This window comes from Crassostrea angulata, unplaced genomic scaffold (genome assembly GCF_025612915.1).
Source record: "Crassostrea angulata isolate pt1a10 unplaced genomic scaffold, ASM2561291v2 HiC_scaffold_90, whole genome shotgun sequence".
Classification (NCBI taxonomy): domain Eukaryota; kingdom Metazoa; phylum Mollusca; class Bivalvia; order Ostreida; family Ostreidae; genus Magallana; species Magallana angulata.
In genome coordinates, this window is record NW_026441645.1 from 62240 (window position 1) to 84000 (window position 21761).

General features: G+C 32.7%; 1 long non-coding RNA gene and 2 pseudogenes across 1 annotated transcript; all 3 read left to right on the forward strand.

Annotated features, from left to right (window-relative positions):
* Window positions 1–299: 299 nt before the first annotated feature.
* LOC128169038 (uncharacterized) lies at window positions 300–1749 on the forward strand (annotated as a pseudogene).
* LOC128169039 (uncharacterized) lies at window positions 1742–18952 on the forward strand (annotated as a pseudogene).
* Window positions 18953–19199: 247 nt separating this feature from the next.
* LOC128169041 (uncharacterized) lies at window positions 19200–21755 on the forward strand. Its single transcript, XR_008241492.1, has 3 exons — window positions 19200–19285; window positions 19801–19893; window positions 21160–21755. It is a non-coding gene; the product is annotated as an uncharacterized LOC128169041 (long non-coding RNA).
* Window positions 21756–21761: the final 6 nt, after the last annotated feature.

Below are 21761 nucleotides of genomic sequence, written 5' to 3' on the forward strand. Positions count from 1 at the left end.
ATCTTCATACTTTTCTTTATTCTCAATCCTCGCATAGCTGTTAGCCTCGTACAAACAGAAAAGTGATGAACCGCGATCACGACATAATGCTATATCAGTGCAAGATAAGCGGTTAGAAGAAACTTAAACACTCCGTAAAGCGTTTAAGAGATTACTACTAAAAGACAAAAAAGGTACATAGAAACAGAAAATTTCCTGATTGTGAAAGTGGAAACTTTCCGGTCACACGGACCGGTAATATATGAAATGTTATCAGACATTTAGATTTTCTATCGGTTTTGCCGGTAGGACCGATGAGGAGGGAAAACAAGATGAAGTCCGGAAAACTATAATGGCAGAAATGAGAGAACTTTCAAAACTTTTCTTTTGTTTTCGGAGCTTGAGTGGGAGCGAGGAGAGAATGGTGGAAGATATGTTCCGTAGAGAACACCTACTTGATTTAGTGGAGGCTTTAAAGCAACTCACAACTACATCTGACAAACAAGAAAAACATGGCCAAAAGCTCTTCCTGGATGCTGTACTGCTTCGATCTGTGAAAACACTGGAGGGATATTTTGCCCAAACTATGCAGGACACTAAGAAGAAGGAATTAAAGAACTTTAGATCAGCTTATAAAAGCTTACAACATGAACTTTTTCCAAGTGCAAGACAGAAATGCATAAAGAATTCATTGGAGACAAACAGAAAACCAGCAAGCTTACCTAATGAGCAGAAAGTTTTGCAACTAAAAGAATTTATTGCTACAGAAATATCTTTTATATTGAAGAATTACACTGTGAAAAACTTTGCATGGCTAAGAAGCCTAGTTGTTGCCCGTCTAACCCTGTTCAATGCTAGGAGGGGAGAGGAAGCATCACGGATGCTGTTTTCTGAGTGGGAGGAGGCAGAAAAATGAACATGGCTGCCGGATGAGGAGCTAGAAAAAATAAAAGATCATGCTGAGCAATACCTTTTGGGACATTTCAAACTTGCCTACTTAAAAGGAAAAGGTAAAAAATATGTTCCTGTGTTGATCCCAAATGATTTGATGTCAGCAATCCAGGTGCTCAAACAGGACAGATCCAAGTTTGGTATTCGTGAAGATAACCCCTTTTTGTTTGCGACAAAAAATGGCTTATCACACTGCTCTGGTGTGCATGCGGTAGCTGAGGTTTGTGCTGAGGCAGGTATCAACATAATAACAGCAACGAAGATGCGACACAGGCTATCATCTATATACACAAGCCTGGATATGTCTCCTGAGAACAGGAAGATATTTCTTCAGCACATTGGGCACGAGGAACAAATCAATAGAGAGAACTATCAATGCCCTCTTGGAATTAGAACAGCTTGCATCATGGGAAAAATGCTGAGTTCTGTTGATGAAGGTAAACTTTAACTTACTTGATATATTCTATTCCGGCATACTGTATATATTGAAATTAGTATTAATATTAGTTAACTCAGTGATAGTAGTTATTTAAGGATTCAGCTAAAAAGGCCACATTAAGTCAGAAGTGATAAAATAAAGCATGTAATTGTATGCACAAATGAATACCGGACATATGTATTTTTTTTTTGTTTTTCATTAAATATTTTTTGTATTTGTAAACATTTTTGAAATTTTATCTGAAAGGGTCAGTGTCGGAGTTGCATCCTAAAGGTCCAAGTACAGCACCTGAATCACTTGTGACTGAAGAAGATTTGATGTACAAGCCCTGCAAGAGTGGAAGTGCAAATGAATTGCTACAATCATTCACAAACAGCTGACCATGATGTTTATTACGATGCGAACATCGCGCTCGTTGAGACAGTGGCAGAAGACAGTGATATTTCATGGAGGGACGGCAGGAGGATAGTTGAACTGAAGCATATGGCTGACCAGATGTTTTGCGTTAAGTGTTCTCACCCCCTTCATCTGTCTCATATCGTAGACGAAAAGATCAGTGGCCTAGGAAGCTTCCTACATATGCAGTGCCCCAGTCCCCAGTGTCCAATATTAACACCGTAACCACCGGCAAAAGAAACGAGAAGGGTGTATTTGACATAAATAACAAAGCCACTATAGGTAAGTTCGATAAATTACAATCACAACTGTATGTAAAACCATTCAACCTACAAAGTCGGACACTTCTAACTTTATAAATGAAAATCCGATGTTTTGAAAAGTTAACAATACATATCAAATTTCAGTTAATGAATTATCACTTAGTCATGAACAGATGAATGTAAAAAAGGTGAAAAAACAATCAATTCAAACTCTATAGGCTACAGTATATGCATGCTTTGTATCACTGTGTAATGACACCCCCCCCCCCCCTCCTTCTCATGGCAGACACATTTACAATCTGGAGCAATACATGTAAATGACAAAAACTGCATAACCATTTTTGTTGGCATTCAAGCAAGATTCATTTGGTCTGTGGAACATTATGGAAATTGTTTTTTTTACATAAAACACAGCAAAGATTCATATATATTATAAGTATTAATAATTATTGGTATATATAACATTTATATATCACAGAATGAATGTGTGCAATCCATTTGACTTGTTTGAAAGATACATGTACATACATTACTGTTGGGGATCTTGCATCTTATTAGTTGGCACACATATTTGCTGGCAAGGGGGTCAGGCCATTGATATTAATATTTGTTATTTCATCTAAACTTCCTTAATAAACTATAAGGTTAATTCTTGGACCATTTTTTATAAATATATTTGTTCTAATAAATATGATAAATATCAGTTATAAGATATTTCACTAGCTCTTCTTTTTTTTTAGCCATGATTCACTCTGGAATGGGACCAACCCACTTGCAGAATTTTTTGGCTGCATGTAACATCCCACCACCAAACCAATCAACAATCATAAGGCGAGAAAAGGAAATGTCCAAATCCCTTTTAAGTCAGGTAAAAAACAATTGATTTAGATTGTATTATTTTGGATTTTTTTATTGAGAAATCCTAGAATTTTATAAATACTAGCAGTCATAGTGCTGAATACCAATTTTCGTGGATTTCATTGTTAAGTTTGTCCATGAAATTAAATGTGATTTTCACTTTATCCATTAAAAATTGTAGCTGCATGTGCAGGTCTGTATACTCTCGGTCTGAGAAAAATCAAATGGATGACCTTGGATGTTGTCCATACAAATTTTTCAGACACGGAGCTGCAGACCTGCAGCTACGAAAATTGATACCCTTGAATATTAATGAAACCACAATTGCTGTGAATCTTATAGGTAATTATATGATAATGACTTTGGTGAGTTTCCCCTTGAGAGAACATTTTTTTCTAATCATATAGCCCTAGGTCTATCCATTTGAGTTTTATAATCTTTATTCTGCCAAAATTAATAATATAATAGATTAATAATATATTTTGACTTTAAGAGTTGTATGGAAAATCTTTGTTAACTCAAAAAAATACTTTTTAATAAATATATGCATTCTGGCAGGTAAAAAAAGATTTTATTTCCAGTTTTTTTACAGGACATAATTAAACCATATTATTAATGTTTTAAGGCAAAACAGTCATGTGATAGAGCGAGAGATAAAGAGAAAAACAGCACAGAGAGCACCAGCATGGAAGCAAGCTTTGACGCAGCATGGCAGACACGTGGATCTGGATGCCAGTATAACAGTAATACAGGTAATATGATATTCAACGTAATTAACAGAAATTATGTTATTATGTGTTTTGTATAAATTTATGTGCTCATTATCTTTTTTCTTTAATTTATTTTATGAACAATGGTATAGAACTCTCTCTCTCTCTTTCTCTCTCTCTCTCTCTCTCTCTCTCTCCAACCAAATTATATATGAAAACAAGTATATAGCTGTTTATGAATTTTGGTTTAGTTTTTAAATTATCTTTTTATTATTTTACAGGCCATAGTAGCATGATTGGACCAAATACAGATAAAGTGATAGACTTTGATTATCGAACCCGGTTATGCAGCATTTGTATGCATCATTTTTCGAGAAGAGAGACAGTTCCATCTCATGTCTGTAACAGTAATTGGGAAGGTTAGTATGCTAAATATTTAATTTATTTATTATTTTTAATTTAAATTATTGCATGTTCATATCAATATATAGGATATACTTGATATGTGTTTTAATTCTAGATTTTTAAATCTAAATAATATTACACAAATACTAGTATGTATGATTTACAATTTTGCACATGCATGTATATACATGTATATAGGAATACAAAGTCTTTTATGAAATGGTTTACAATATAGATTTTAAATTGTACGGTCAAAATAACTTTTTCTACAATTGAATGATGTTTAGGTTTAAAATCTACTTGAGATATTCAATTTAATTTAATTGCCTCTAAACAAGCTGGCTTGGGTATATATCTGAACTAAGGATTTTATTTCTTTTTAATTATAGCGTTCAGTAAGTAACACGGGGCTGACTTTTTTTTTACAATAGGTTCAAGTAAGGCAATGGAGTCGGACATGGCAGCAAGTATGTTGAGAAGGCTAAAGGACGATGGGTTTGAGATCAGTGCCATTCATGCAGACAATGACTCCACTACTGCAGCACGACTGAAAGCAGAATTCCAAAGTTTGGAAAAAAGATGTGATAAAAATCATTTGAAGAAAAACATAACCAAACAATTATACAGTCTCTCAAAATCTCATAAGCAACTGAAGCAAGAGGGAGTTATTTGTTACATTACAAAATGTTATATGCACCCTCTGTCCATCAAAAGGCAATCGGAAGAGGAAGTTGGAAGGAAATTAGACATAGTTGTACCCCACATATTTGGTGACCACAATTTGTGTTCAACTAGTTGGTGTGCCTACCACAGAAATCCGAAGAGTTACAGGTTGGTAGTAGATTTAGTAAGCTCTTTGATTTTATTGTGTACATTTGGAGCATACATTAAACAATTTGTTTTATCTTTTAACACTCAGTCTGATAAAAATGAATGGTAGATATGTGTCTATATGAGAAGAATGATTTATTTATTGATATGAAGCCATATGTAATATAACAAAATACTTAAAAATTTGTTGATAGAATGAAATATCTGCCTGATGGTAAACCCCTGAATGATGAAATGTTGAGGGAAGCTCTAAACAGAATAACTCTAAGCCTAAAGCGAATACTACCACAGCTTTTGTGCCTTGGTTCCACCCAGAGCAACGAAAACTTCAACAACATGGTTGCTAATAAAGCACCAAAGAACCGGTGAGAAATTAATGTATGATATACCTCAAATCTAAGTACTTAATTTTTTTTAAAACACACAAAATCAATGCCACAACTAATTTAAGTGTATATATCTTGATTAATATGAAAAACTCAAAGCAGATGAATGGAAATCAGAGGCATGTTCAAAAGAATGGGTGCTCGCGAGCACTGAGGCGCGATCACCTTCATAAAGGTGTGCCGTTTAACTGAGTGAGTTCTTGTGAGCACCCATTCTGTTCCACATTAGCCTCATATCTTTTTCCTTTATACAGACCCTGAAACGTGCTACTACACCAGTTGCACGGTTCGGTTCGTTACGCTTTATGAACGGTACGGTTCGCTTTGTGAACGGTACGGTTCGTTTTGTGAACGGTACGGTTCGCTTTGTGAACGGTACGGTACGCTTTGTGAACGGAACGGTTCGCTTCTTGCACGGTACGCTTTGCTAAAAATAGCTGCACGCTTTGTGAACGGTTTGCGCGCTTTATTAATGAGGTAGGCGTGGCCTGAACGCTTTGATTTTTCTCCATATAATTTTGTTTAGTTTTTGCCCGATCTACTTCAGCAAGGTGGTAATTATGACAAGAATTTTTCTTTTTTTATATGATATATTACAAAAGAATTTCAATCGATCTATTTAAAATCAGAAAGTCCATCCGTTCCCCCGTTTCTGATACGTTGCGTGAATCGTGTACTCAGTGACAACTGGGAAGCGGGGGTAATTTTAATGTTGATCAGTCTGTTATTATTAGTATTCAATTTAGATTAATGTTATCATTCAGAGAGATTAAAAGAACTGTTTGACTTTAATCCGATATATTTTTGTTAATTCAGCGAGCTGTCGATAATTTTACAAAGCATCTTGAGTTTTTATTTCTATACATGTACTTGAGTTGAAGTCATTAAATACTTCTAATCCATTTAAAATTGCTATAACAAATTGCCCTGACTTTATTCCGATATTTTTTTAGTTTAGTTTCCTTTATCGTTGTCTTGATTCTCGGCTAGTTTTTATTATTCATAATTCGTATGATCATTCTTTATTGCGTACTACTGTAGTACTATTGCCGATCGCCGATTGCCTTAGTGAATAGACGATGTAAAATTAATTGATAGATAAGAAATCTTGAAATCAACTGTTATATAGTTTTTTGACACGAATTTTTATTCATTTAAATATTAATTCTATGATTTTCTGCACTTGTTTGTATACATAGATCATACCTACATCTAACCCGTCATCGCCTCTCTTATCTGAACTAAGATCGCGTGTATAGTCAAAATATGACAATTAGTTTTTGTTTTTCCGTTAAACTATACATGTTCATGTAACATATTTCATACGATATGTACACAACTGGATATACACAACAAGTCAATAACTTTTATTTATATAATGGCGATATTTATCATTCTGTTGAACAAGTGTCCGCTCTTCACTGTATGCATGCGATTTAGCTGACGTTTTACAAATGCTGACTAACCTGTTTATATTTTATTTACCTTTTTACACACATACTTGTTGTAAACAGGACACGAAAAAATACCCGGTAATCAACAAATGAATGTTAAAAGTGATAAAAATATAAGAATTTATCTAGTAACAAAAATAATACGACAACGGGAAAACGACTCTGATCGCCAGTACATGAATTATAATCATGAAATCGGAGAGAAATTATTGTTGAATACTTTAAAATAGGAACACTCTTATCAATAGGGATTTAAGAAAACATAAAACAAAAACGTTTTATTCGATAATTTTCTTCTAGCCATTATAGGAGGAGCCAAGTAGCACGCGGCACGTGGCGTGATCTGTACTGTTATACTTAAACTGATTGACAGGCGAAGCACGTGGAGTCCTGGGATAAAATCCCGCTCAAATGACCAACTATAGAAACCTAAAGCGAAATTTTAAATAATAAAGTTCAGTGATAAAATTTTAATTTAAGTATTATAATCAACACACAAGTTCTCTCTCTCTCTCTCTCTCTCTCTCTCTCTCTCTCTCTCTCTCTCTCTCTCTCTGAGGGTGTATGTGATTGTGTGCAAATCATTTGGAATTATTAGATTTTTATTTGTATGAATTGAATTCATTTATTTTAGACTCATGGTTTTCACAACGATTTCAACACAATGACTAAAAGTTTGCACAGAGGACGATGTACATATAGATTGATCTCGACGGTTAAAATTTCGACGCTATTTCACATCACACATATAAGATTGAAAATAAATTTTAAAAGAGCTGTGTTTGTGCTTACATGTACTTGTTATCTCATTCAACTATTTATGATTTAATTAATCATTTTTTGGGGTACATTAATAATGTACCCGGTAAATGATATTTTTATCGCAAGTTAATATGTGAAAATCCCGCATGTATAGAGTCGCTGAATTGTTCCACAGATCCACGCGCCGATAGTCTTTCGTGTAGTTGTTTGTGTCCATTTCTACAGACGGTTCTTTTGTTTTTTAGAGATTAAGAAAAGCCATGAAACTAACAAAGTAGAAGTAAGATATACTCAGACTATACACACGACAGATTGTGATGAGTAATCTAACAGGTGCCAGTGGAAAGGTGTGAATACCGGCATCTCGTGTACACCTATTTAAGCGTCCAAATATACAGAGTTAGTTGTAAAGTACAATAACTGCTAAAAACCAAAGAAAGACAATAACACCTGTTGTGTATAGAACCAAAGATCAGCTTCTGTACACGTGTTTCGCACGAGTAATTTTTGTTCATGTGAAATCACGACGCCATTACCAGCTATGCGGGAAATAAAGTTGAAAGTTATTTTATGGAATGCGTGTCCTTTTTTCCGTTCAATGCTTGCATTTAATGCATTACGATTTTGTACACGTATTTATTTACAATTCATCATACATGTATGAGTGATTTTTTGTTTATTTATTGGTACATAAATAGCTCAAGAACAAATCACTCGAGTCACCGGTAATATGTGGTTGTCATTTACATTTTCTGGGTCTGCGTAATTTAAGTCGACATTTTTTTTTTAAATTCAAATAGGATATAAAATTATATATAGATATATTTCAACCTTGTTTAGCCATAGTGTATATATATATTTCTAAACAAACGCTACTTTTCTAACGTTTCGGGTAACGAGATCTCGATCTCTCTCTCTCTCTCTCTCTCTCTCTCTCTCCCGAGAATCACTTAAAGCTATGTAAAGTCCAGTATGTACCCAATGTTTCAAACATTTCATTAAAATAATCAAAATAGTATAACCACGGATTGTTTGAACGTTAATAGTTTACAATGTTTAAGAAATCGGCGATGCAAGTTTTGTCAAAAAACAAAGAAATGGTTACGGTCTAAGAAAGGAAATATTTTTGTGACTGTTTTAATAAGAATAACAGTTTTAAATCTTAGTATGTGTTATCTTATCCTGTATAAAAAGCAAAATATTGAACTTATCTGGTCAGCGATAATCTCCGTCCGTATTCATCGAAAGACATTAGGTCAGTAAGCCATATATGGAAGTTGCACGCTTATTGCACGGTACGGTACGCTTTTTTGTCCGTCTGGAGGCGGGTCTTGCATAAATTATCTTGCACACTTTTTGCACGGTACGGTTCGCTTTGTGAACGGTACGGTTCGTTTTGTGAACGGTACGGTACGTTTTGTGAACGGTACGGTTCGTTACTTGCACGGAACGGTACGGTTCGTTTTAGAGGTGTAGTAGCACGTTTAAGGGTCTGTACATGTATGATTGCCTATGACTGTACAAACAATAATATAGTCTCTAGGAGCTTATAAATTACAAGTACCTGTTATCTTTGCATGCCAAGATCTATGGTTAATCCTTCAAAGGACTACCTCAAATCTTATTGTGTGAGAATATGAGTTTTTATTTTGATTTAATTTCAGTGCCTATGGGGGAACAACATCATTGGCCTCAAGAGTATCAGCTGCTGTTTTACAGAAGAATGAAGGATATACATATATCAGTCAAGTATGAATAAAACATTTTTTTTAATATTGTAAATGTATATAGTTAAAAGATATGCCTCTATTATGTGATACTGTGTAAAATAGGCTCAGAACTGACATGCTCCTTCTACAGGATAAGATAATTAATCATTCAGTGCAGTCAGTTAAGAGTTGATTTTTAAACTGAAGAGTCTTGGACTCAAGCCTATATATAATTGTGGTCATACTCTTCTTTATTGCTTTGTCGCCCAACATTAATATTTCAGAATGGCTCTTTAACAATCATTTTTTTCATTTACTTACTTAATTCATTTTTTTTACTCCGCACAATAGGTTAATGAAGATGCCTTTCTTTCACCTGGGGTTGTCTCTAATTTGCATGGCATTAGAATGGACAAGAAGAAACTATGGAACAAAAAACAACAGTCATCCATTGCTTTCAAAAGAAGACGACTTCTGCTAAAGGTAATGATGCACGAAAATAATAAAAAGCTAAAATGCAATGCCATGTTTCAAGTTCACAGGTCAATTACAATAAGAGTGTTTTTCTTTTTTTTATAAAAAAAGGAAGCTCTATAAAGCCTTAGGTTAAAAATCAAAGTACCTGAAACATGACAAGGTTTGGGGAGGGGGGGGGGGTTATATACAATCATGTCAGTTTCAAATATCTTTCTGATTGAGGAACATAAGAAATTTATTACATCACAAAAAAATATTGATGACCAGGCATGGGGTAATCGTAATCAAGTAATCATAATCGATTGTAATGATTACTCTTTTTCAAGTGATTCACACTTCCTTGCAGATATTTTTAAGTATTTAACCTAATGCGTCTTAGAAAAATCACTAGAGCTACCTAATGATTTACCATTATTGAGAGAGAGAGAGAGAGAGAGAGAGAGAGAGAGAGAGAGAGAGAGAGAGAGAGAGAGAGAGAGAGAGAGATTGTACAATGTACATGCGACTGACTAACACTTACATAATTTAATTGAACTGTAGGAAATTCAATCACGTATATACCAATAATTTTTTTTTCAGAAAAGAAAACAAAAAAGAGAGTATTCCCTCCATTTGCGTGAAGGAAACACATATGGAAGCAATATAGAGACTGCTGCAGAGGTGGATATTGAGAGCATTCCAGGTAAATAAAAAGATAAATTTAATTCTTTTACATGCACTTTATTATAAATAAATTTAGATTATGTACCGTTAGTTATTGTTGATGATGTAAATTTGTTAGCAAAGGGCCCATTAAAATGATCCTCAAATTATCGAAGTTCTTTTAAAAAACCTTCCACATAAAGAATTTCAACAAAAAGTAAGGGCTTTTCGACATCCCCATTCCCCTTTTTGATTGTAAATGTCAGGTAAAATCGTATCTATTTTTTATTAAAAAATTCTTAGTATAATCAGTTGCCTATTAGAAATATAACCTTATAAATAATGCAATGTCAAAAAAGATAACCTCAGGACTTTAAAAGTAAATATACTTTTAATTTCCAAAAGAATATTTCCAAAAAAATCATAATAAAGTAAGTATTCCTTTCTCAAATAGAAAACGTGGTATGCCTAGAGTATTAATGTTCTACGTTCATTGAGCAAAGCGAGATAACTCTTTCTAAATCACTTTTTCAACTTTTAAAAAGTTGCAATATTCAAAACCTTAATACTCCTATAAGAATTCAAAAAATGGCCCTACGGACCATAATTTTTAAATTGTACTCTTTACTCAAAACTTAAAACCGAAAAGATTTTAAAAATCGGATGAAAAATAAAAAAGATACAGCTAAAGGGTTGTTTTTAGCTTTGACCCCTCTAGATCCCTTATCTTTCAAAATTTTTATCTCAAAACATTTTCCGGTCTGCAAATTAGGTCCCTCAATATGAATATTAAATATGGAAATATTTACTTGAAAACTGTTTGATAAAAAGTGGCACGCGTGAATTCAGTTTAACATTAAAACACCCATAGACGATTTTTTATCAACTTATAAAACCGGAAGTTCTCAATGGTTTCAAACAAAACTTTAACTATATGATAATTATGACAGTTTTAACATTTTCCATTCCTCATTTTAAAAATTGGGTGGTTATTTCAATTTTTAGTTTTTTCATCCCCCCTTTTTTCATAGTTTGAAGTCTAATATATCAAAAACAGCAAGAGATACAAAAAAGTTGTTGCTTACAATTTTGTATATCATACTATGAAGTATCTAAATCCAAAATTTCTTTGTTTATAATCAAAAAATAAAAAAGATACAAAGGTCCCTTTAATATTTTGTTTTTTGCATGTGTAAACCGGAAGTATATAGACCGGAAGTCCAAAAAGGGACATACGGGAGAACTTAACAATTGCTAAAAGAATCTAACATTAAATTTTTATTTTTCTGTTCCGTTTTCAAAAAATCCAAGACGACACTTTGTCGAGAAGAATAATAATAACTAGAACTTTTTTTGTCTTCAACAAAAAGTAAGGGCTTTTCGACAGCCCCATTATTACTTTTTAATTAAATGTTCCAAAAAAATTATTCTCTTATTTATTTCCAAGTGTTCTAAATGCCTTGGTATCTCCAGTTGCTTAGATAGGAACTTATGAGTAGTGCAATGTGAAAAGAAAGATAACTCCAGAACTTTACAGGTAGCTACACTTCTAATTTCCAGAGGAATATTTTCAAAAAATCATTTTGAAGAAAGTATTCATTCCTGGGACACAAAACTTGGTATGCCTATAGTACTTATGCTCTACATTCTTACATCAAAGCGAGATAACTCTTACTAAAAAAACATTTTGAAATTTCAACCAGTGATGGTCTTTGGGCCCTCCAAACCCCTATAAGGAGTCAAAAAGTGGCCCCTCGGACCATAATTTTAAAAGAGAACTTTTTATTTTAAACAATAAACTGAAAAGATTTTTAATATCGGATGAAAGGTAAAAAAGTTACAACTAAAGGGCTGTTTTAAACGTTGGCCCCTGCAGACCCCTTATTCTTTCGAATTGTCTACCCAAAGACTTTTCCGGTCTGCGCATTGGTAGTGTCATTACACAAAAGAAATATTGTAATTTTTACTTACACACTTTTTGAGAAAACGAATCACGCGTGATTTTAGTTTAACATTGAAACTCCCATAGACATTTTTTCATAGGCTCATAAAACCGGAAGTACTCAATATGTTTTATTCAAACTTGAAATATATGTTAAATAGTGCTATCTGAACAATGTTTAGGCGTCTTATAAAATTTTAATGGTTTTTTGAATTTTTTTTCCTTTTTCATCCCCCCTTTTCTCAAGTTGGAGCCTTCATATCTCAAAAATGGTAAGAGATAGAGGAATGACTACGCTTACGATTTTGTACAACTGGACAAGATGCATCTAATTCTTAAATTTAAATGGTCTAACTTAAAAAATGTTAAAGATATTACGTTTCAATGAATTCTTAGTATTTTCCTTGTCAAAACCGGAAGTGTCGGAACCGGAAGTCCAAAACCTTACATACGCGTGTCATCAACAATTGCTATTAGACTATTGAATAATTGTTTAAATATTCCTTTCCGTTTTCAAGAAATCGCTGACGAAACTTTGTCGAGAATAAGAATAATAACTAGAACTTTTTTTGTCTTCAACAAAAAGTAAGGGCTTTTCGACAGCCCCATTAGCCTTTTTTAATTAAATGTTCAAAAAAAAATTATTCTCTAATTTATTTCCAAGTGTTCTAAACGCCTTGGTATCTCCAGTTGCTTAGATAGGAACTTATGAGTAGTGCAATGTGAAAAGAAAGATAACTCCAGACTTTCACAGGTAGCTACACTTCTAATTTCCAGAGGAAAATATTCAAAAAATCATATTGAAGAAAGTATTCATTCCTGGGACACAAAACTTGGTATGCCTATAGTACTTATGCTCTACATTCTTACAGCAAAGCAAGATAACTCTTACTAAAAAACATTTTGAAATTTTAACAAGTGATGATCTTTGGGCCCTCCAAACCCCTATAAGGAGTCAAAAAGTGGCCCCTCGGACCATAATTTTAAGATAGAACTCTTTATTCTAAACAATAAACTGAACAGATTTTTAAATTCGGATAAAAGGTAAAAAAGTTACAGCTAAAGGGCTGTTTTGCACGTTGGCCCCTGCAGATCCCTTATTTTCTCGAATTGTCTACCTAAAAACTTTTCCGGTCTGCGCATTGGTAGTGTCATTACACAAAAGAAATATTGTAATGTTAACTTGTAAACTTTTTGAGAAAACGAACGACGCGTGATTTTAGTTTAACATTGAAACTCCCATAGACAATTTTTCCTAGGCTCATAAAACCGGAAGTACTCAACATATTTTATTGAAACTTGGAATATATCTTGAATACTTCTATCTGAACAATGTCTAGGCGTCTTATAAAATTTCTATGGTTTTTTGAATTTTTTTTCTTTTTCATCCCCCCTTTTCTCAAGTTCGAACCCTAATATCTCGAAAACGGCAAGAGACAGAGAAATGGCTACGCTTATGATTTTGTACATCTTTACAAGATGCATCTAATTCTAAAATTTGAATGCTCTAACTTAAAAAATAATAAAGATATTGTGCTTCAATGGATTTTTAATATTTTCCTTGTCAAAACCGAAAGTGCCGGAGCCGGAAGTCCAAAACCTTACATACGCGTGTCATTAACAATTGCTATAAGACTATTGAATAATTGTTTAAATATTCCTTTCCGTTTTCAAAAAATCGCTGACGAAACTTTGTCGAGAATAAGAATAACTAGAACTTTTTTTGTCTTCAACAAAAAGTAAGGGCTTTTCGACAGCCCCATTATCCCTTTTTAATTAAATGTTCAAAAAGAAATTATTATCTGATTTATTTCCAAGTGTTCTAAACGCCTTGGAATCCCCTGTTGCTTAGATAGGAACTTATGATTAGTGCAATGTGAAAAGAAAGATAACTCCAGAACTTTATAGGTATCTACACTTCTAATTTCCAGAGGAATATTTTCAAAAAATCATATTGAAGTAAGTATTCATTCCTCGGACACAAAACTTAGTATGCTTATAGTATTTGTGCTCTACATTCTTACAGCAAAGCGAGATAACTCTTACTAAAAAACATTTTGAAATTAAAACAAGTGATGATCTTCGGGCCTTCCAAACCCCTATAAGGAGTCAAAAAGTGGCCCCTCGGACCATAATTTTAAGATTGTACTCTTTATTCTGAACAATAAATTGAAAAGATTTTTAAAATCAAAAGAGAAATAAAAAAGTTACAGCTAAAGGGCTGTTTTGTACGTTGGCCCCTGCAGATCCCTAATTTTCTCGAATTGTCTACCCAAAAACTTTTCCGGTCTGCGCATTGTGTGTACCATTATACATCTGAAATATTGAAATGTTTACTTGTAAACTTTTTGAGAAAACGAACGACGCGTGATTTTAGTTTAACATTGAAACTCCCATAGACAATTTTTCATAGGCTCATAAAACCGGAAGTACTCAATATGTTTTATTGAAACTTGAAATGTCTCTTGAATACTTCTATCTGAACAATGTCTAGGCGTCTTATAAAATTTCTAAGGTTTTTTGAATTTTTTTTCTTTTTCATCCCCCTTTATCTCAAGTTTGAGCCCTAAAATCTCAAAAACAGGAAGAGATAGAGAAATGGCTACGCTTATGATTTTGTACATCAAGACAAGATGCATCTAATTCTTAAATTTGAATGCTCTAACTATAAAAACAATAAAGATAGTGTGCTTCAATGAAATTTTAGTATTTTCCTTGTCAAAACCGAAAATGCCGGAACCGGAAGTCCAAAACCTTACATACGCGTGCCATTTAAAATTGTTATAAGTGTATTGCATTGTTGTTTTAATATGTCTTTCCGTTTTCAAAAAATCGCTGACGAAACTTTGTCGAGAATAATAAAAAACTAGAACTTTTTTTGTCTTCAACAAAAAGTAAGGGCTTTTCGACAGCCCCATTATCCCTTTTCAATTAAATGTTCAAAAAATTTATTCTCTAATTTATTTCAAAGTGTTCTTAACGCCTTGGTATCCCTAGTTGCTTAGATAGGAACTTATGAGTAGTGCAGTGTGAAAAGAAAGATAACTCCAGAATTTAACAAGTATCTACACTTGTAATTTTCAGAGGGATATTTTCAAAAAATCATATTGAAGTAAGTATTCATTCCTCGGACACAAAACTTGGTATGCCTATAGTATTCATGCTCTACATTCTAACAACAAAGCGAGATAACTCTTACAAAAAAACATTTTGAAATTTAAACAAATTATGATCTTTGGGCCTTCCTAATCCCTATAAGGAGTCAAAAAGTGGCCCCTCGGACCATAATTCTAAGATTATACTCTTCATTTTGAACAATAGACTGAAAAGATTTTTAAAATCGGAAAAGAAATAAAAAAGTTACAGCTAAAGGACTGTTTTATACGTTGGCCCTTGCAGATCCCTATTTTTTTTGAATTGTGTACCCAAAAACTTTTCCGGTCTGCGCATTGTGCGTATCATTATAAATCTGAAATATTGTAATGTTAACTTGAAAACTTTTTGAGAAAACGAACGACGCGTGATTTTTGTTTAACATTGAAACTCCCATAGACAATTTTTCATAGGCTCATAAAACCGGAAGTACTCAATATATTTTATTCAAACTTGGTATATATCTTGAATACTTCTATCTGAACAATGTCTCGGCATCTTATAAAATTCCTAAGGTTTTTAAAAAAAAAATTCTATTTCATCCCCCCTTATCTCAAGTTTGAGCCCTAATATCTCAAAAACGGTAAGAGATAGAGAAATGACTACGCTCATGATTTTGTACATCAAGACAAGATGCATCTAATTCTTAAATTTGAATGCTCTAACTAAAAAAATAATAAAGATATTGCGTCTTAATGATTTCTTAGTATTTCTCTTGTCAAAACCGGAAGTACCGGAACCGGAAGTCCAAAACCTTACATACGCGTGACATTTATAATTGCTATAAATCCATTGCATAATTATTTAAAAATGTCTTTCCGTTTTCAAAAAATCGCTGACGGAAATTCTGTCGAGAAAAAGAATAATAAGAAACATCAGAATAACAATAGGTCTTTTCGACCGAAAGTCGAAAAGCCCTAATAAAAAACAGAAGAATAACAATAGGTCTTTTCGACCGAAAGTCGAAAAGCCCTAAAAAACAGAAGAATAACAATAGGTCTTTTCGACCGAAAGTCGAAAAGCCCTAATAAAACAGAACGAAAACAATAGGTCTTTTCGACCGAAAGTCGAAAAGCCCTAATAATTAATATACATGTATTTGAAAAATAGCAAGAGATAAATTTTCACTCCTTTAGGTACTTTTAGAATTAAATTTATAAAAAATCAAATGTATTTTAAAGATTGGATGAGTAAATGCATAGCTTTATGACACATTATCATTTCTACAATTTTGTTCCAGGTAAACTTGATCCAGAGAAGGGAGAGTGTATCATGTTTGATATCGAAACAACTGGTTTAAGTCGGGACAGTGACATTGGTCAGCTCTCTGCATTTGATGGCATCACAGAATTTAACGTCTATATACGACCAAATCAGCCAATCAGCAAAAATGCTACTGCAATATCTGGTATTACCTTCTCATTCGAAAAAAACACTTTCTATTACAATGGAAGAGAAGTGGAATCAACAGATTTGAGATTAGGTTTATTGAAATTTTTGGAATATCTCCAAAGTCACGCCAACCCTATACTTGTAGGTCACAATATAATGTCATATGACATTCCCGTCCTTTGTTATGAATTACATGAATGCAGCATGCTTTCAGAATTCATTCAGTGTGTTTATGGATGTGGAGATACGCTTAAACTTGCACATAAACTGTACAAGAAAGAAGATGTAGGAAACTACAAACAGTCCAATTTAGTGAACATTTTGCTAGGGAAATCTTATGCTGCACATAATTCTCTAGAGGATGTCAAAATTCTGCATGAACTTTTCACTAAAAAGTTGACCTGCCATTCTGAGGATCTCTTTCCTTTTCATATTCATATCCTCCAGAAATCTTTCAAAACTATGGTGGAAAAGAAGGCAATGTCAGTCGCAACATCCAGAAAGATTGCAGGATCTGGTCTAGGATTCCGGCATATCATGCTTGCTCATAAGCATGATGAACATAGTGGTGTTAAAACTCTTTTAGGAGAACATGGTATGAAAGGAAAAGTTATTTTTAAAATGATTGAGTATTTAAAAGCTCATGAAGAGTAACAAGATTGTTATGTCTTTGTATCCAAAGGTTAAGGTTTCAGCTCTTTTGATCATCTGGTCTGTCCAACTATCTGCAAACTTTTCACTCTTTGATTTTTTCTTTAAAATTGCTATACCAATTGTTAAAACCATAACTTGGGGTTTCATGAGAGAGGTTCAGATAAGTACTGGTAGACTGTAAAATTTCTTTTCAAAAAATTTAGTGCTGCGACAATTTGTGAGATTACTATGCAAAACATTGTCACATACATATTGCAGATTCTAGAAGAGTTTCTGTTGTTCAGGTAATTATGTGGCCCATTGGCCTCAACATAAACTCTGCTCTTTTTTTTATATTTCTGAAATCCACTATGGCATGTATTACATTCATGTATACCAGTAATATAGTTTTCTATTGTTGAATGTATCTCCATTAAATGTATGCACACACTCTAATAAATTATTTTGCAGATCATTGTACATGCATACATTAGAGATGTGCATTTTACTTGGATTTTGAATTTTGATAAGTTGTGAAAAAATGCTATTTGTTTAACTTTTTATTGTAAAAATTGCATATAGTATACTCCTACTGTACAGATAACTCTTACTACAGTTTTCAAGATACTGATAGGAAGTGTTTGTTTATCAGGTCATTTGTGCATTAACCAAAGATGTGGATTCATTTGTGTATTTTTTAAACTTTTGCGAAAAATATTAGTTGTTGAACTTACATATTTTAATTTCTTGCAAAATATTGCATAGAGAGTAACTCATTTCTCTAGATCAAAATGACCTTTTTGCACTTACTAGTATATAATCTTCCATATATCATACACTAAAATGGAATATGTATGAAATACTATGCAACATTTAAAACTGACTTGACATCCAGTTATGTCAGACCAATGATTTATTATATGTATTTTAGGGAAAGATTAATTTAACCTACATTGAATTTGTAAATAAAGGGTAGGAGTCATGTCTAATGGTATAAATCAACTCTGTGGTCATAAAAGTTGTAGTAAACTTGTCAAAAATCATATGAAATTTGATGAATTAAGAGTTTATTATAACATTAATTTATTGCATTTCCCTCCTTGAATGTTCATTTATTTTGATTGTCAACATCATGTATTGGTTCATGAGCAAAATGCATTAACAAGTCTGAAAATTGAGAGGGGGGGGGGGTACAAGTATTGTGACGTAGTGTAAAAAGTAACTCGAATACCTCACTTGATATTTTGTATTTATGTTACTACAGATATGTTTTATAACATTTATTAAAATTAAGAAGTTTGATTGGTTATTAAATTTTTGAGGATCAAAAAACATGCCTCCAGACTATGAAATTGTGTTCAATTTATAATGAGTACATATTATACAAGGCAGTGGCATTGTAATTTGTATGAATAATTTTGAATGAAAGTTTTATTTCTATTTACTGTGAATGGTATTAAATAATAATTGATGGTTATTGCTTGTTTTTGTAATTCATAATTTTTTTACCTGGCGTATTTAATCATAACCCAATTAAAATAAAATACTGGAAAAAATGTGGTTGCTATGGCAACCATACCGCCCTTAAATCAACGATAATTATAGTTGAAATATAAGGTAAAATATATGTAAAAAGGAGAAACATTGATTGGATAGAATTTTTTCAAGGACCCTTGCAATCACCTCCTTAAGATGACATCGGTAAATTGATTTGCATATAATTAAAACCCATCTATAACGTTTTCTCTTTTCATTAGGTTTTATGCATGTCTGTCCTTAGTATTTACAATGTAAGATATTCATGATATTGTTATTACAGAGTGCTCCTTTGAGATTGAAGACGATGATGGAGCTAAAGTTCTTGCAAGCCCAGTTGCAGCCAAGAAGACTAAAAGCAGCTCAGGTGATATATCTTTGTTGGAGGATCTTTTATCCACAATTTGACGAATTAGCAATTTTATTTTAAACAAGGTCAAATGTAAAAACTGCCTTAGTTTTATTTTTTGCATTGTTGATGTCATTTTGTATTGAATATAAATTTAGTATTTTGATGCATAACATATAACTAAATCAAGTTCTATGCCTTACATGTGTACTACTAAAGAACTGCTGTGTTTATTAGTTAACTATTCTTCTAGTTATCTTACATTATCAATTAATTTTGAGGAAATTTTCTCTAAGTTCAAAGAGCCTTTAAAGATGGTGTACAAATTACATGTACTTGTAATAACATAAAAGTAACATAATTAAGCCTATGCATAATTAAATGTACCCATAGATAGGTGCATAACATTACCATGTACATGTACATGATATTTAGAGTAAAAAAATTCTTTCTAAATGGTCAAATGCAATACCTTTACAGAACCTTGAAATGGTAAACTTTAAAACTGACCTCTTAATGTCAATTGTTTCCAGTTAAATGGTCTAAAGATTAGACGGAAGCAATTAAATGCTTCTTCCGAAGTTACATCTTTGATAGAAAAGAGAACAATACTGGTAACCTACCTAGTAAGTATGTTTTAAGGTCACCTTTATTATTAAGAGACAATTGCCATTTTTGGGAGTTGATTTTAATCAACTCTTCTATGCACTTTCTCGGGCAAACCGAAAGTGAAACAGTGTTTGGACCTAAGCACAAATCAATACCGTCGACAACACTAAGTTCTTGAAAATAATCGATAAATTCAATGCTATGTATTCTGAAGCAGTGTTTCTCAAGAAAACTTATTTATTAATACCATGAAAATAATATTTTAAATTGTACAAACAGTTTAGATATTTTTTAAAGTCGTGTATATTCCTACGCTAGAGTTCAATGTAGTCTTGTTTATTGCTTGTCGGAGATAAACGGAGACAGCCAAGCTTTTGGTTGAACAAGACAAGAGTTCAATCTTTCATGGATTCTTACAATTTCTCAGAAATATTTCAATTACTGATACTACCTGCCATGCAAAATCACAAATCGTTGATTTTGAATAAATGATAATCGATGAAATCAATTCCCGTCAGTTTTTCAGTACTTTGAATTACTGCTTGTCGCCGATAGTGTATTGCTAGTAAAATATTTAAAACTTCTTGAAAATGTCAATGTTATTTGCTTTCTATTTTAGTACAAAACATTTATGTGAAAAGAACACACCTTTTTAAATTGTTTACAAACATAGCATGGTGAAAAACATGTGCAAGTGAATATTAATAGTCTGTCCCAAGTTATTGCTTCCAGCACTTTTTTATTATTTTTAATAAAATTAATATGCATATTTGTGAAAGAATTACAGTTTAAATCGACAAAAGGGAAAATATCGAAGATATCTTCATTGACACATTATCATTTTTCTCTCATAAAAGTTCACAAATGGAAACATATTTCTCATGGAGATTTATAATGTGAAATTTTTACATTTTTTCACCATTCGGAACCTACTTGGAATACCTCATACAATTTTTCAACAATGTCATTCAGGCTATTTCATGGCCGATGCAATGCAAAATCCCTAAAGGCTTTTTATTTGGGGTTGTGTATTGAAGCCTAAAGCGGTAGAGGGGGCATTTCAAAACATATAATCTGGACATTTTTCATATAAGTGGATGAATGAAGTTTCAGCATGAATGTATTTATAATAATCAAAATATCAAGCAAGAAGTAGTGGAAGCAAAAACTCGGGACAGAGTATGGCATGCCTTTTATCTATACATAGGTATTATCCTTTTTATATGAATATGTGACAATATAATAATTCTGATTGATCATATTATTTTTAAAATCTTTTCAAGGTAAAAGAGAAGTCCAGGAGTCCTTGGAAAAAACATGATATGCATTCATTAGAAGGGCTGAGTGAGAAGACCAAACTGTTGAAAATAAGATCTAAAATATTCAACGAGAGGAAAACAATGAGACTTAGGACACTTAAAAAATTAGATGAAATGAAATCATAGAAAATATAAAAATGAATCTCAGCATTTTACATGTCATGTAACTGTAATGTAACAACAAGACGTAGGGCATTTATTATAATGTATTTTTAGCTCACCGAGACGAAGGCCGGGGGAGCTTATGCTATACAGTCAGGGTCCGGACCTGGTTAAAGTTTTTGTCTTATAGTTTTTGTCTTATAAGTCATAAAGTGGCCCTAAAGGTGATAAATATTTCAGACGACATCCTAATGTCTTTATGTTTGAAGAAAAACTAATATTTTCTAGCTGCATAATCCTGTTTGTCCTTTTATATTTTTTCTCTGCCATGCATTTGATCAGTCATTTTTGCTCCCAGAGTAACTTTTAAACTTTGTCAATTTATTATATATGTACTTATTATCATTGTTATTCATTAACATTTGTTAATGAATGGTTCATTCAAAAGATGATCTTTGATCACC